The 15,221-nt window shown below is 41.5% G+C and overlaps 2 protein-coding genes across 3 annotated transcripts in view; one reads left to right on the top strand and one right to left on the bottom strand.

The window, feature by feature from the left end:
* MED12L (mediator complex subunit 12L) overlaps positions 1-15,221 on the bottom strand; it is a 338,860-nt gene that overhangs the window by 141,616 nt on the left and 182,023 nt on the right.
* The window catches only part of P2RY14 (purinergic receptor P2Y14), a 56,929-nt gene continuing 52,712 nt past the window's right edge, over positions 11,005-15,221 (top strand). For both annotated transcript variants that reach the window (XM_030330491.1, XM_030330489.1), the window contains exon 1: positions 11,005-11,257. The gene's annotated coding sequence lies outside the window, so the exon portion shown is untranslated. The remainder of the gene's footprint in view (positions 11,258-15,221) is intronic.

Genomic DNA, 15,221 nt, shown 5'->3' with positions numbered 1-15,221 from the left:
TCTGTGTCACCTTCTCTCTGTCTCTGCCTCTCCCCTGCTCATGCTCTCTCACTCTCAAAAATAAACAAACATTAAAAAAAAAAAAAAAGGCCTACTTCGAAGTCTAATATGTTCTCTGCAAATGCTATTTGAAAGACAGCTATGTATACCCCATAGATACCCTTAAAATAGCAGGTTAAAAATAAAGATAACATGGGAATGCAAGCTGGTGCAGCCACTCTGGAAAACAGTTTGTAGGTTCCTCGAAAAACTAAACATAGAACTACCCTACTACTCAACAATTGCACTACTAGGTATTTATCCAAGGGATGCACATATGCTGTTTCAAAGCGACACATGCACCCCAATGTTTATAGCAGCACTATCAACAATAGCCAAAGTTTGGAAAGAGCCCAAATGTCCATCGATGGATGAATGGATAAAGAAGATGTGGGATATATATACAATGGAGTATTAGTCAGCAATCAAAAAGAATGAAATCTTGCCATTTGCAACTACATGGATGGAACTGGAGGGTATTATGCTATGTGAAATTAGTCAGAGAAAGACAAATATCATATGACTTCACTCATAGGAGACTTTAAGACACAGAACAGATGAACATAAGAGAAGGGAAACAAAAATAATATAAAGACAGGGAGGGGGAAAAACGTAAGAGACTCATAAATATGGAGAACAAACAGAGGGTTACTGGAGGAGGTGTGGGAGGTGGGGATGGGCTAAATGGGTAAGGGGCACTAAGGAATCTACTCCTAAAATCACTGCTGCACTATATGCTAACTAATTTGGATGTAAAGTTATAGATAGATAGGTAGATAGATACCAGATTCTTTAACAGTGGGGGGAAAAAGAATTAATGTTATTGAGCACTTTTATGTGCTTAGTATGTACTAGTTATATTTTACCTCACTTAAACTAGGTCATTGTTTAAGTAATAATAATAAGTAGTAACCAATACATTACCATGGATACTTTCTGGTACAAAAACATGTGTTACCTGTCTTTTCTCTTGAAAGATAATCTTATAGTACACATTTCAAATAAATGAAATCCTAAAGTGAAAAGAAATTTAAAAAATTAAAAAAATAAAGATAATAAAGGGTTGCAAGCGTGGCTCAGTTGGTTAAGCAGCCGATTTCAGCTCAGGTCATGATCTCCTGGTTCATGAGTTTAAGCCCCACGTCGGGCTCTGTGCTGACAGCTCAGAGCCTGAAGCCTGCTTCGGATTCTGTGTCTCCGTCTCTCTCTGCCCCTCCCCTGCTCACGTTCCATCTCTCAAAATAAATGTTAAAAAAATATATTTTTAAATAAAAAATAAAGATAATAATAATGATGACTAAGTCTTACATAATGCTTACCCAGTCACTGTCCCAAGGACTTTACATAAAATTTTTACTTCCCACAACAAGAAGTAGCTATTATCTCCACTTTACAGATGAGGAAACTAAGACATGCTTAAGGAAACATGGCTGGGAAGTGAAGGGATAGTAGCAGGTTAGAAGCCAGGGAGTCCACTCGGCTACAGGGACTGCATCACTTTCTCTTCCCATGTCAGGAAGGCACCTTACCCTTAAACTCAATTAACAGCACCACCACCCACCCAGGCACCTGAACTAGAAATCAGAGTCATCCTACGAGCCCCTCCTTCCCTCACTCCCATTAACAACTCTGCACCCAATTCTGCCCATCCACCCTCAGATATGGCCAGTCCATGTCTCTTTCCCACCTGGCCCTGCACTCAGCTTAGCTCAGACCCAGAGGGAGGTTGTGTGGTCTCAGGGACAAGCAAAGATTTGGGAGCAAGACAGACCTGAGTCCCAACCGTGTGTCACACTGAGGGAAGAAAATCAGCCACTGCCAGGACTTTAAACTAATGGCATTACTGCTTGAGGCCTTGAGTTTTCTGCTCCTTCCCAGTCCCATGCAAACTATTTTCTAGTACTTTTAGCACTGAATGGTTATTTTTTTTTAAGTTTATTTATTTATTTTGAGAAAGAGCAAGCAAGGGTGGGGCAGAGAGGGAGGGAGAAAGAGAATCCCAACCTCTGTGCTGATAGCACAGAGCCCAATATGGGGCTCAATCTCATGAACTTTGAGATCCTGACCTCAGCCAAAATCAAGTCTGATGCTCAACCAGAGGAGTCACCCAGGTGCCCCAACACTGAATAATTATTTTCTAATGAAATAAAACTAACATTTATTGGGTACTCCCTATGCACCAACCACTGTTCTTAGTCCTAAATCCACCCATTTCATCCCCAAAACACGAGGAAGCCCTAGCATTACCCCATGTTAGAAATGAAGAGGTTCAATAATATTTCCAAGGTCACACAGTTCAAAAATGCGGTTTCTTGGGTCCAGACTCTGTCAATGTGATTCCAGAAGCTCTGGTCTTAATCATGGCTCAATACTGAAACGAAATACCTCAAGGTTACTACTGATACTACCGAAATCCTTGCTAATTATTTATGCCACCAAATGTAATTAACAGGAATAAACTCCATCAATACTGCAAATAAAGCTTGGTTTTAAGTTGAGAAGGTCTCTCAACCAAAGCTCCAATAATTTATCTAATAAACATGAAAGACAAAACTATTGAGAGAACAGGATGTTAAGTGAAGCCCATCAATCATGCTTATTTGATCATTTCATTCTCTCATAATTAAGATGAGCATATAACTGTCAAGACCTGGATACTTTTGAGAGTTTAAGTCTCACTTATGGAGCTGACACAACAGGTGTATACAGGCACAGTGTGGGCAAACCAGGACATATGGCCCCCATGCTAGTGACACATAACAAAATTTGTGTCTACATTATGATTTTGTTATGATTTTTATATTTTAGTTAAACAAGCTACTTAGGACAAGGGAAAAGAACTCAAGGAATCCAGTCATCACATCAACAAGAAGCCCCCAACGTGAAGCTTCTTCCACCAAGTTTACTAACGAAAACTGGACCCCTGGAGTCAACAAAAACTCTCTAATGGATGCTTCCTGGAAGTGCGGATGATGTTTTCTAGGTTAGTATTTGTTGCTAGCAGTTTTGCATAATGCCACAAGAAAGAATATAGCCTACCCAAATGGAGTATTTTTGTTTGCTTTTGCTTAATGAAGGAACACATTATCTAATTCTAGTCTAAATTCTTTCTTTCACAGCAAGACCACCATGTATCTTTCTTAGCACTATCAACTATTAAGAGCAAAATTTATGACTGGGAGGATTTCAACCCATTTGAGACAGAGGCTGCATTCGCTCTTCTCAGGCAAAGGCTTCCATGGAGACACTCAACAGGCTGGTCAGGAGGCAGAGCCACAAGAAGGCCCAGGTGTCAGCTAACTTTCACAGCAGGATTAGATCAACGCCACCTGCAGGAAGTCTGTAAGGCTTCTGAAAGAGGCTGATGAAGCCCCACCCTGTTCGAGAGGAACAGAGGTTCCAAACTAGCCTTCAGGTCATGATGAAGTCACAGGAGCCTAGCCAAATGTCCTCATTTAACACGCCTAGTGATCCTTGAGGATCATAGGGTAGCAGCAAGTACAAAACACAGAAACTTGGCCACACTGACTCTTTTGTTATGATTACGCCGACTGGTCCACACAAAACAGAGGGAGAATCACTGCTGTGCTCAAATTATTAACTAAAGAGATATGCAGCTCTCTACAGCATGAATTGCCTAAAACCACAAAGAATTTCTCAGTCCTGCTGCTGAGGAAATTAAATTGCCAGACAATCACACAATCCTCACACAATCCAGAAGGACAAACAAATATGTTCAGCTAACATTGGCGTGCTGGGCAGAGAAACTGACACGGCATACTTTCAGGTGTGGCCTACGCTTTGGGCGAAACTGGAAAAAAAGAAACTGCATGCGATCACCCGCAACACTTCCTCTGACTTCAGTTAGGCTCAAATTCTCTGAAGACTACCCACAAAGCCTTCCCCTAAACTGGCTAGGATGAGCTCCTCCCACACACATCACACACAGCATGAACAAGTACAATCGGTTTATCAGAACTCTGGGAAAGTTTATCTAACAGAAATGAAGTAATTCTCTACATTCTTAAGTCTCATTCCTGCTCGATGATTCCACTCTCAAGATTTCTCAAGGCTCATTTTCCTAACCTGTTCTAACAATTTACTAAAGAGCTGAGCAGTTACAGCACTAAATACATGGTCTTATAAATCCTCTCAATCACCTGACCTAGGATGAATCAATATACAGATCAGGGGCTCAGAAACCTACAAAAAGGAGTTCAAAACCATGCAGAAGCAAGTACTTACACGATACCCCTAGGATAATATTATTAAAAATAGTCACAGTCCTTGTTTTAGATTAATTACATCAGCTAACTTTTTACCTACAGAATTAGAGCATCCTGTAGTGGATAGTCTCAGCCTCCCCATATTTTAGAAACACACATTCACTCAACACGCACTTCTAAGCACCTACTATGGTAGTGGGCACTGGGGCAACCCAAACAAACCAGCAAGTACAGCCACAGCCCATGCTAGCCGGGGCAGGTTTTAAAAACACAGGCCACATGGGATGAATACTACCACCACCAAGGTATCAGGGACACTTCCAGAAAAGTGACCTCTGAGGCAAGTCTTAAGGGCAGACGGAAGCAGAATGATGATTATCAGAAATGGTGCATTGCAGAGAAGCGGAGATGGGGTAAAAAAATGCCCTCTTCTACTTCCTCATTATCTTTCCAAGATATACAGAGAAGAGGAAATACATGCACCGAAGTTTTTGTTTTCTTTTAACAGTTAAAGTTCTCCATGTTGACTGTTTGCTAATAACATCAACTGAAATTCATTCCTTCTGATTCTTAAGGTCAAACACAATCTAACACCAGCAACACAGAAAATCTATTTGAGCATTTCAACTAATTGGGACAAGGTATTCAACACATGACTCACCATTAGTGCCACCCCCAAGTGAGGTTTCATCGAGTATCTACACAATATGTAAATATTGTGTATATCAATGCATGCTATAAACTGTCACTTCTGTCATCCTACCAGAAGGTGGACATATTGTACCAAAAGTCTGTTTCTCCAGTATAACTCTCAGACCTAAGTATACAACTGCCATCGAATTCACTCATTTCAAGAAGTTAAAAAATAACAAAAAGCATTGTTTTCAAATAAAACCAGCTGTTTCAATGGCATAATTCCTACCACTCCACCACTCTAAACCAATTCACTGACTTGGGCAGGATTTAATGCTTCACACAGAGAAACACAAAAAGGCCATCTCTGTACTCAGTTTTCCTGCCAGGTTATACTTTTTAAAGTACATCAACAATCATTTTACTACAAAACAAAAAATTCATGGCATTCTCAATTATGACCTCCCTCCTCAGTGTGACAGTTAGAACCCTCCACATTGTGGCCCACTCCACCTTTGCTGACTTTCTATCCACGGTACCCTTGCTGTCACCATGTTTTTAAATCCCAGATTGAAATTCACCCCAATTTGTAAATAAAAAAGCCATTTAGTAAGAACCAAAGACCATCTCCTTCAGAGAGCCACTTCCAAACCTACTTCCTTTAAATATCTCTGTAAATTCATATAATGTTCATACAGGGCCTTTTACTAACATCCTCTGTAATTCTTATCAATAGATTTCTCAATGTCCAGTAGAATCCTACATGTATTCACACACCCCAACATGCACACACAACTATAAATCACTTGCCAGCAAAAACTTTTATTTTTTAATGTTTGTTTTTGAGAGAGAGCGAGCTAGAGAGAGCGCGACAGTGCGCGCACAAGTGGGGGAGGGGCAAAGAGAGAAAAAGACAGAATCCAAAGCTGGCTCCAGACTCTGAGCTGTCAGCACAGATTCTGAAATGGGGCTCAAACTCATAAACTGGAGCTCGAACTCATGAACTGTGAAATCATGACCTGAGCCAAAGTCAGATGCTCAACCAACTGAGCCACTCAGGCACCCCAACATTTTTTTTTAATGATGTAACCCAGTAAATAGTTGCTATGCTTAAAATAAGTTCATTGAAAATATTCTTACTTATCTAAGGGCCGATCAATAGGGACCAAATAAATAAAGTATGGAATACTAAAGAGCTATGAAAAAAGAACAAGGAATTTCTACCAGGCTAATGTGATTAAGTCCCCAAGACAGCATGTTGAGAAAAAGCAAAGTGCACAAGTGTGTGTTACCATACAAAGAAGCAAATGAGGAAAATCTGAGATAAAGCACTAACAATAAAGTTGTTTCTGTACTTATTTAAAGATTTTGGGATAAGGAACAAAAAAGGACATTTATGGAACCAAGAAGAAACAAAGTCAGCTTTTAAGGACAGCTGACAACAAGCTGGATGGAAACTGACTGGAAACAATAACAGACATATTTGGGGATTACGTTAATCCCACTCTATTTGTAGTACGAATACACAAGGGATATTTATATATAACCATTCTTAGTCCTGAAAAGACAGAGTCCAGCCTGGAAACAATGTTGGAGAAAGGAAATGTAAATGTGTCTGTGAGAATGTGGGTGGTAGTAGCCATCATCTCGAGGGTATGTGAAGAGTTCTGAGAAAAAGATTTATCAGGATGAAGTCATACAGTACTCTTTGGGTTCCAAAAAGGAAATGGGAAGGGGCTGCAGGAACACAGAATTATACAGCATAAATCAAAAGGTACAGAAGAAAACATTTTTTTAATCTTTTTGTTTCTTTTTTTTTTTTTGATAGCAAGAATCCTGAAAGCAGGGAACATGACCTCTACCTACTTATTATTTTATTATGATTAATATAATCATTAATATTTGTATTGAGTCTGGTATCTAGTGGTGCTGAATATAACAAACATCTAATTTTAAAAATACATAATGATATGATCAATAGTTTGTCAGGATAAAACACTTTTGCAAACCTTAATAATACACTTATTTCCAATTCCAAGAGAGAAATACCTGTACAAGACCATCTTCACATTTAAGCATATCCACAAAATGCCCGGGTACACCTCAAGGAAATACAAAATGGTGGCAGGACCAATCTGCACTCCTGCGTTGAAATAGGCTGAGTCATCCACAAATGTGCCCATATTTCCCGTAACTCCACATTCTGGGATGGCTGGGGCCAGTTTCCAAAACCTAGGTGACATAGTGAGGTGCACAGAAAAAGGAAGACTCCACTCTTAAGACTTTTCTGCTAAGAGGGAGTAACAGCAGACAGTATAAGAACAGATTTACATCATTCATTTGCACCCAGGGGAGAAAAAAACCGATGAGAGAAGTGATCGGAAATATAAAACTATAAAAATAAAAATATAAAATATAAAAGGCCTCAGGAGAAGTCAGACAACATTGTTTTCATTGCATAAGCCTCCTTTTGATACCCTTCCTTCCTCCTTGGGTTTCGCCTCCTCTTTGGCTGCTCTAGTCTTTCTCTCTCACTACGTCTATGAATGCTCACCTCATTACCACCACCCTCCTGGTACTCTGATCATCAAAATTTCTGCTCTCAGGGCAGACATCTGCATGGGTGCCCAAAGCCAGAGCAACAACTTATAAGGGGACCCCAGCAGCTGGAGTAAGCTGAACAGAAAAACAGGTCTAGAGGTAGGGCATCTGCCCAGAAGATGAAAGTTCCTCCAAGTGTTATATGATCAGAGGCTCCAAAACAGGAAGGCAGGGATGCTCACACTTGGCCACATTTCAGATTTACCAGAAGACATTTGAAAATATAGATTCCTCAACCAACACCACAAGGATTCTGATTTGGTTTATTTGATGCAGTGTCTTGGAATTTGCATTTTTAAAGCTCACCAGGTGATGTTGATGGCCAGTCAGATATAGAAACAAACAATGACTTCAAAAGAGTCACAACTGGGGCACCTGGGTGGCTCAGTCAGTTAAGCATCCACTTCAGCTCAGGACATGATCTTGCAGTTTGTGAGTTCAAGCCCCGCATCAGGCTCTGTGCTAAGAGACAGTGCAGAGCCTGGAACCTGCTTCAGATTCTCCGTCTCTCTCTCTCTCTCTCTGACCCTCCCCCAATCGCACTCGCCTCTCTCTCTCTCTCAAAAATAATAAACATTAAAACAAAACAAAACAACAACAACAAAAAGATCAGAACTGCTAGGTAAGCAGAGGGCAAATGGGACAGTCCAGAGGCCAGGGACAGGAAGAGGTAGCAGCTCTGGGTACTTCCTTCAACAGTCTCCCAACCATGAAAAGATGAATCACAAGACCTGGCCTTGCCGCCATCAGTTGGGTCCTATGGCCCAAAACTCTACTAAGGCAATTTGTCTTGAGACATGCAGTCTTAAGAACACAAGATGAACAGCTAACTCACCAAGTTCTTCTTGGATGCTTACATGTTCATCTTCCCTCAATTCCAAGCCTTACCCTCTGCCTCTACCACTGGCCCTGGCGTCTGGAGTCTGCCATCTGCCTGCCTTCACTCTCTTTGCGTTCCTCATCTCACACTAAAATGCGGTGTGATTACACTCAGCAGTTTTTGATGAGAAAATACACTTTTCTTGTGTTCCCAACAAGGACAGTCCCGGTGTACTGGACTCTCAGATGCTTCGTGAATTAACAAATCTGTGTTCTCTATTCATCTGATTCTAAAAAACACTCACAGGGCTGGGGCAGGAATCCTCGACTGTGGCTCTGAAGGCCAGCTGCAAAGTCCAGTCCTGCCACCTACTAGCTTGGACAACTTAAGTTTGCTGTGGCTCTATTTTCTCACTGTAAACACAGGCATGGTTACCCCTCAAATGGCTCCCATGTGAATTGGCTGTAAAAGGATCTAATACAAAGAAAGTACTTCTGAGCTGAGTGTGTGAGTGTGCATCTGTGGTTTGATCCAGTCTTTGGCAATGAATGTTCCACTTGAGTCCCCAGCTGTCCTCTCCATGCCATCTTGCCCTGCTACCTGCCAATACAAGTATAGACAAATGCCACAAACGGGCTTCCCACAAGTCAGGTTTTGTTTAGACTTACATTAATCTGAAAAGTCTTTGATTTAGATAACAACGTGCAAAATTGGGGGAGACCTAAAAGTACAGTCAAGAGCACAAGATCCAAGAACTGCTCTGCTTGAGTCCAAATCCCAGCTGTAGGAACTGTGGAAACTTACTTAGGATTGCTGTGCCTGTTTCCTCATCTATTAAGAAAAAAGGCGGGGGAGGGGATAGGAATGGAACCCACCTAGCTCACAGAGTTGTGAGAACTCAGCAAGTTGGAACACATAAAACACATTTAGAACAGGCCATACACTCAGCACTGGCTCATCCACAGATGAGGCAACACTGGACCTTACAAGCTCCAGCCATGGCAGCTGACCCCCTGGGTGGGCCACGAGCTCCCTACTTCATCATTTCTTCATCCCTCTGGATCTTACACACCATCTACCTCACATATCTAAGACTACCAGCCATCACATGACCACCTATATAGGGCTATCTCCTTGACCTTGGACTTTGCAAGACCTGGTACCGGGAGGAAAACAAGCAGGTCCAGTGAATTTAACTACATTTCCTCCCAGTCACCCTCAGTAACAGGTATGTAGTGCACTCCATGGCGATTACAAGCAGCTTAAGAGAGCAAGGGGACAATTAACGGGTGCTTCTGGGACTGCGAGAATAAACAGTGCCTGCAGCTATAAATCAGGGAAGTCTTCAGAGCTGCAGCTAAGAGACTATTAGTGCCAAATCATCCATTTAATCAGCGTCATGTTTACATCCAAAGGGCTCTGTAGTGCGCCTGGTAATAATAACCAGGCTCTGAAGGCTAGTCCCTACCTCCATGTATTTACCCACCACAGCTCGTTGCAGCTGAAGCCAACGAGCCTGGAGCCTACACGCACACAGGTGTTCTTAGCCCCAGCAGTCCAGGCAGCAGCAAGCACTGCACGGGCCCCGACCGGCACAGAAGAATGGATCCCTCACGCAGACCATAGTGGGCAGTCTCCCTAAACCATGTGTGGGTCCCCTGGGGCCTCTGCTGAGAGTATGAAGGACCAATCGTTTGTGAGGCACAAAATAAGAAAAGAAACCGTGCTTCATGAGGGAAGAGACCTGGGTCTGAGTCACAACTCCATCTCCAGGGTCTGGGACACTGCTTACCACATAGTACATACGAAGTATCTAGAACAGCACCTGGTTTATCAGAGGCATATAAACAAGTGCTAACATTTATCGTGACAGCTAATCTATACGTTTGTTAAGCAAACTGAACTTTATAAGCGAAACCATGAGCCCATAATTTGGCAATAGAACAACCTGAGTGAACACACCTGGTATTCAGGCATCTTATAAAGGACATTAGAAGTCATGGTTTTCTTTCTTTCTTATCCGGTACTGAGTCACACTTTGATAAGGGCTTTGCACCCAAACACTGAGTGCTTCTCAATCTAACTGCACACTCTAGTTCAATAGGAAAGGTACTGGAGCTCTCTTCAGGACATGACAAATTATACCAGGTAACTTGAACTAAAAATAGGAAGTGGGTCCTGCCTCTCGCCTTCCAAACAGCACAAGCCAAGCAAAACGTCAACAAGCGATGTGTTTACCTGAAGTACTACTCCTGATCTGTCAGTAATGCTCAAATATGGAAAAATTAATGTGGAGAACAAGTGACAACGGCAGCACCTCTTATCTAACACATGTGGCCACTGATGTCAAAATGCTTATTTACTCAAATGCTGATTCTGCATTTCCAGGTCACCCCAATCACCACCTATTTGTGAGCAGCTAGTTACACTGGGCGGCTATCGCCAAGTTCCTCCTACCAGTGTATTTCAGACAGAACCATGTCTTACCCACCACAGCTGCCACTGTGGACTACCGCAAGTTGATGTGGCAAAGATTAAGAAGAAAATCTATTTACATTGTTGCCTAGCTCTTCACTCGCCAAATGATGTGGTGATGTTGAAAAAAGTAGAAAATTTCAAGAAGGGGTGGGGGGGTGGAAGCCAGAGTTACTTTGGATCACTGAAGGAAAAGAAGTAGCACAAAGGCCAGCCTGACACCCACAGAGATCCAAACATCTCTCTCTGTTTCCATTTCCTGGCAGCAGTGAGTAAATTCTGACCGACCAATTCAGCTGTGACAGGAGACCCATTATTTTGTGGTTTCTGTCAAGTTCCTGATTCTCATCTGTCCTTCAAGATGAGCAAGAACTCTGCGTGTAACAGACTTTCTCTGGAGTGTATATTGAGACGTATTCTGAAATGAATGCTGTTTGACTCACAGTCCAAGGGCTGCAGACAGGTAAGGAAACAGATTTTCTGTGAGATAACGTGAGCGCGTATGAGTGGTGTTATGAGAACAGAAATGATCTGTGCGCTGGGTGGCAAGAATGCCCGGTAACACTAGATGATTCCCCATTCTTAGTAAGTCGCTTTTTGTTTGAGCACTATAATTGGTTGCTATGGGATTATATTTGCTCATACTGAGTCTGGGATCCAAATCTGAAATTTTATCATTGATGACTACTTAGGATTTCCAATTTGGGTTATTCTGTGAAGAAGACACATCAAAGAGAGTGCCTAAAAGGTATTTATGCAGGACAAACATTTTTAAAGGTTGTAAACATATATCAAAATTGCCTCTAAGAACTATACAATCTATTATTACTACACATATAAGTCAGTGTGAATGTTTGTTTGTACTTGCATGAGTCCACAGATAACACAGTTATTACCTGTATGGATATATACTCATAAAGGTAAAAGCCTGTGTCTTTGCTGGTGTTGGCATAACGTAACCCTACTAATACCTAGTAAGATATTTATTTGCCTTTAAAGAGTTATAAGCTACAAAAACACCTATGCATAGCAAAAAAATTGAGTTAATATGCTACTTACTATGGTTTATGACTAATCAGCTAAATTATTTCAAATATTTTAAACATTCTGAATTTAAATTACACAGAGGGCAATTCTACAATGTGACCATATTCAACCAATCTCATGCAATCCATCTAGTCCAGAAATATTTTTTTTTAAGTTTTTATTTCTTGTCATGAAGAGAGAGAGAAAGCAGGGGAAGGGCAGGGAGAGAGGGAAACAGAATTCCAAGCAAGCTCCACACTGTCAGCGTGGAGCCCGATGTAGGGCTGGATCCCACAAACCCGGAGATCACAACCTGAGTCAAAATCAAGAGTTCAATGCTCAACTGACTGAGCCACCTAGGTACCCCCAGAAATAATTTTTTTGGTAAAGTACACCTAATCCTATGGAGAAAATCAATCAAAAATCACACTGGTTTAAAAAAACACACACACATTGTAGTTCACATATTCTTAAGAAAAACAGACTTGAAAACAATTTTAGCACTACAAAACTTAAATATCATTGATAAATTATAAAAAAAACAAGAAAACATAATATACTCACCATAAAATATCAGAATAATATACTTCCATCATTTTTGAGTCTACAAATTTTATACTCCAATAAAATCCATAAATACACAATAATCGTATGCACACACATACACAACTGGTAACATACACATAAACTAAGTTATCGCATCCATTATAGTGTGCTAAGGAAGAAATGAGGGCACAAATGAGATATGCAAAGCATGAAGACCCAATAAGGGGAAGTGGGCAGGGTGTGGGGAAAGAATTGCCATTGACTGAGATATTATAGTGTCCACCTCACACTTGAAGAAGCATGTAAAGAGCATTCACTACCCTGACGAAGACCATCCAGCTGATCTCACCATGAGCCTGAGCCCTTGAGCACATGCAAGGCACTGGTATTCCATTCATGGCAGCTCCCAAAGGCCACAGGGTTTCAATCAGCCCAAACTTACCACTGCTACACCTGCCCTTCCACCCCTTCCACCGCACCCTACCCAATCACCAATCAGCAGGTCCTAAAATCCTCTTGGACTGCTTTCATCCTCAACTATGCATTTGTAGGATAGTATTTTTTTAATTAATTTTTTAAATGTTTATTTCTTGAGAGAGAGCACAAGCAAGAGAAGGACAGAGAAAAAGGAGGGAAGAGAGGATCTGAAGAGGACCTGAAGCAGGGAGCTGACCACATACAGCAGGGAGCTCCATGTGGGGCTCAAACTCACAAACTGATCACAAGATCATAAAATCATGAGATCACAAACATCACTACCTGAGCTGAAGTCAGTTGCTCAATCAACTGAGCTACTCGGGCACCCCTGGAGGATAGTATTTATAATTCTCTGGCTATAACAATGTTCGACCTAGTATCAGGCACACATATTAGGGGGGAAGTTATATTAAAACATAAAACTATCTCTGACATCTTTCTTTAAATTTGTTTTTAATGTTTATTTATTTTTGACGAGAGAGAGAGAGAGAGAGAGAGAGAAACAGAGCAGGGGTGGGCAGAGAGAGAGGGACATACAGAATCAGAAGCAGGCTCCAGGCCCTGAGCTGTCAGCACAGAGCCCGATGTGGGACTTGAACTCACTAACTGCGAGATCATGACCCGAGCCAAAGTTGGACGCTCAACCAACTGAGCCACCCAGGCGCCCCTATCTCTGACATCTTTAAATAGAGTACAACAGTTGGGTTGGGGGAAAGGTGGCAATAGAAATTAAAGTCTCTCCTGGGGCACCTGGGTATCTCAGTCGGTTGAGTGTCTGACTTCGGTTCAGGTCACGATCTCATGAGTTCAAATCCCGCATTGGGCTCTCTGCTCTCAGCACAGAGCTGGCTTTGGGTCCTCTGTCTCCCTCTTTCTCTGCCCCTCGCCCACTAGTGCTCTCTCTCTCTCTCTCTCAAAAATAAAAATAAACATTTAAAAAAACATTAAGGAAAAAAAAAGTCTCTCAAAGGCAGAAGACTCAATGTGGGGGGTGCCACATTAAAACAGCTAATGCATGGGAGGGGCGATGGGCTAAATGGGTAAGGGGCATTACAGAATCTACTCCTGAAATCATTGTTGCACTGTATGCTAACTAATTTGGATGTAAATCAAAAAAATAAAATTTAAAAAGTAAATAAATTAATTAAAACAAAACAAAAAGACTTTCCACAAGGAAAAAACAACGAATCCATACACTAAGTAGCCAGTTACTAAGTAACTACCTTCTAGGAGGCCAGGCCACCAAGCTCCCTGAGTCCCATTCCCTGATGTAAAGCTGATAACATCAGTACAAAACTGCTATAGGACTCAAATAGATCATGTATGTCAAGTCTTTAACACAGTAAGACAGGAAGCATTGAGTAAATATGGCTGACATCATTTTGTTTTCACTATCATAAAGACCTCAAGGTAAATGTATATGTAATTATATATAAGACCACTGGAAAACAGAAGAAGGGGGCATGGGAGGAAGGAAGGAGAGAGGGAGGAGAGAAGGAAGAAAAAAAAACAGTCAAGGTTATTTGCCACTAGATCTAAGATGCTTCTGAAGTCAAGTGTGGACAGAGGAATATTGTTGCCTTCAGAGTGAATTTAGGTGTTGAAGCTTCCTAGGCCAATGCCTTTATGGTAAGAAACCAGAAGTCACATTTATTTCATTCAGTTTCCGCATTTCCTTGAAAGTTAGCTGTCTCAACCTGCCAGCATGGGCAGTCTCTGGCATACCAATAACAGACCAGTCCAGAGATGACAGGCTGATGCCAACATGAGCTTACTCTGCCACCTTCCTCATGGGTATCTGCACTTGCATAAGACTGCCTAATAGAGGATGACTGAACAATAAGGAGAGTTTCTTTCAAATGAAAATTACACCATCGGTGCAAGAGTGCCAAGCTCTTCTAGGTAGAACAGTCGTTCTTAAAGTGACCCAAGACAAGATGCATCAACATCACCAGGGAACTTGTTAGATATGCAAATTTTTTACCCCAGAACTACTGAATTATGAAACTTTGGGAGTGAAGCTTAGCAATCTGTGTTTTAACAAGCCCTCTAGGTGATTTTGCTGCACAATTTTGAATTCCACTGGGTAAAATGACCATACATCCTGGGACAGGGTTGGGCTTGATTGTAAATAGTACAATTTTGTACTACCTAAGTGGACACTTCCTACTTAAGTGACCTGGTTTGGACAGTAAATTATATGATCGTCCTCACATTTCAGAGTGGATACTATAAAGGATGGGCTCTATTTACTACTTGGGATGTCAAATTAGCTTCAAGTCTGCTGCCACATTCTGGTACTAAACCCAGAAAGTCCCTGAATGTTGAAAAATGCATTGCCTCATAAAAGTCTAGGGGGCAAGGATCCTATCTTTCCC

This window comes from Lynx canadensis, chromosome C2 (genome assembly GCF_007474595.2).
Source record: "Lynx canadensis isolate LIC74 chromosome C2, mLynCan4.pri.v2, whole genome shotgun sequence".
In the NCBI taxonomy this organism is placed as follows: domain Eukaryota; kingdom Metazoa; phylum Chordata; class Mammalia; order Carnivora; family Felidae; genus Lynx; species Lynx canadensis.
Note: the sequence above shows the minus strand (reverse complement) of the source record. Positions and strands in the feature narration are given on the sequence as shown.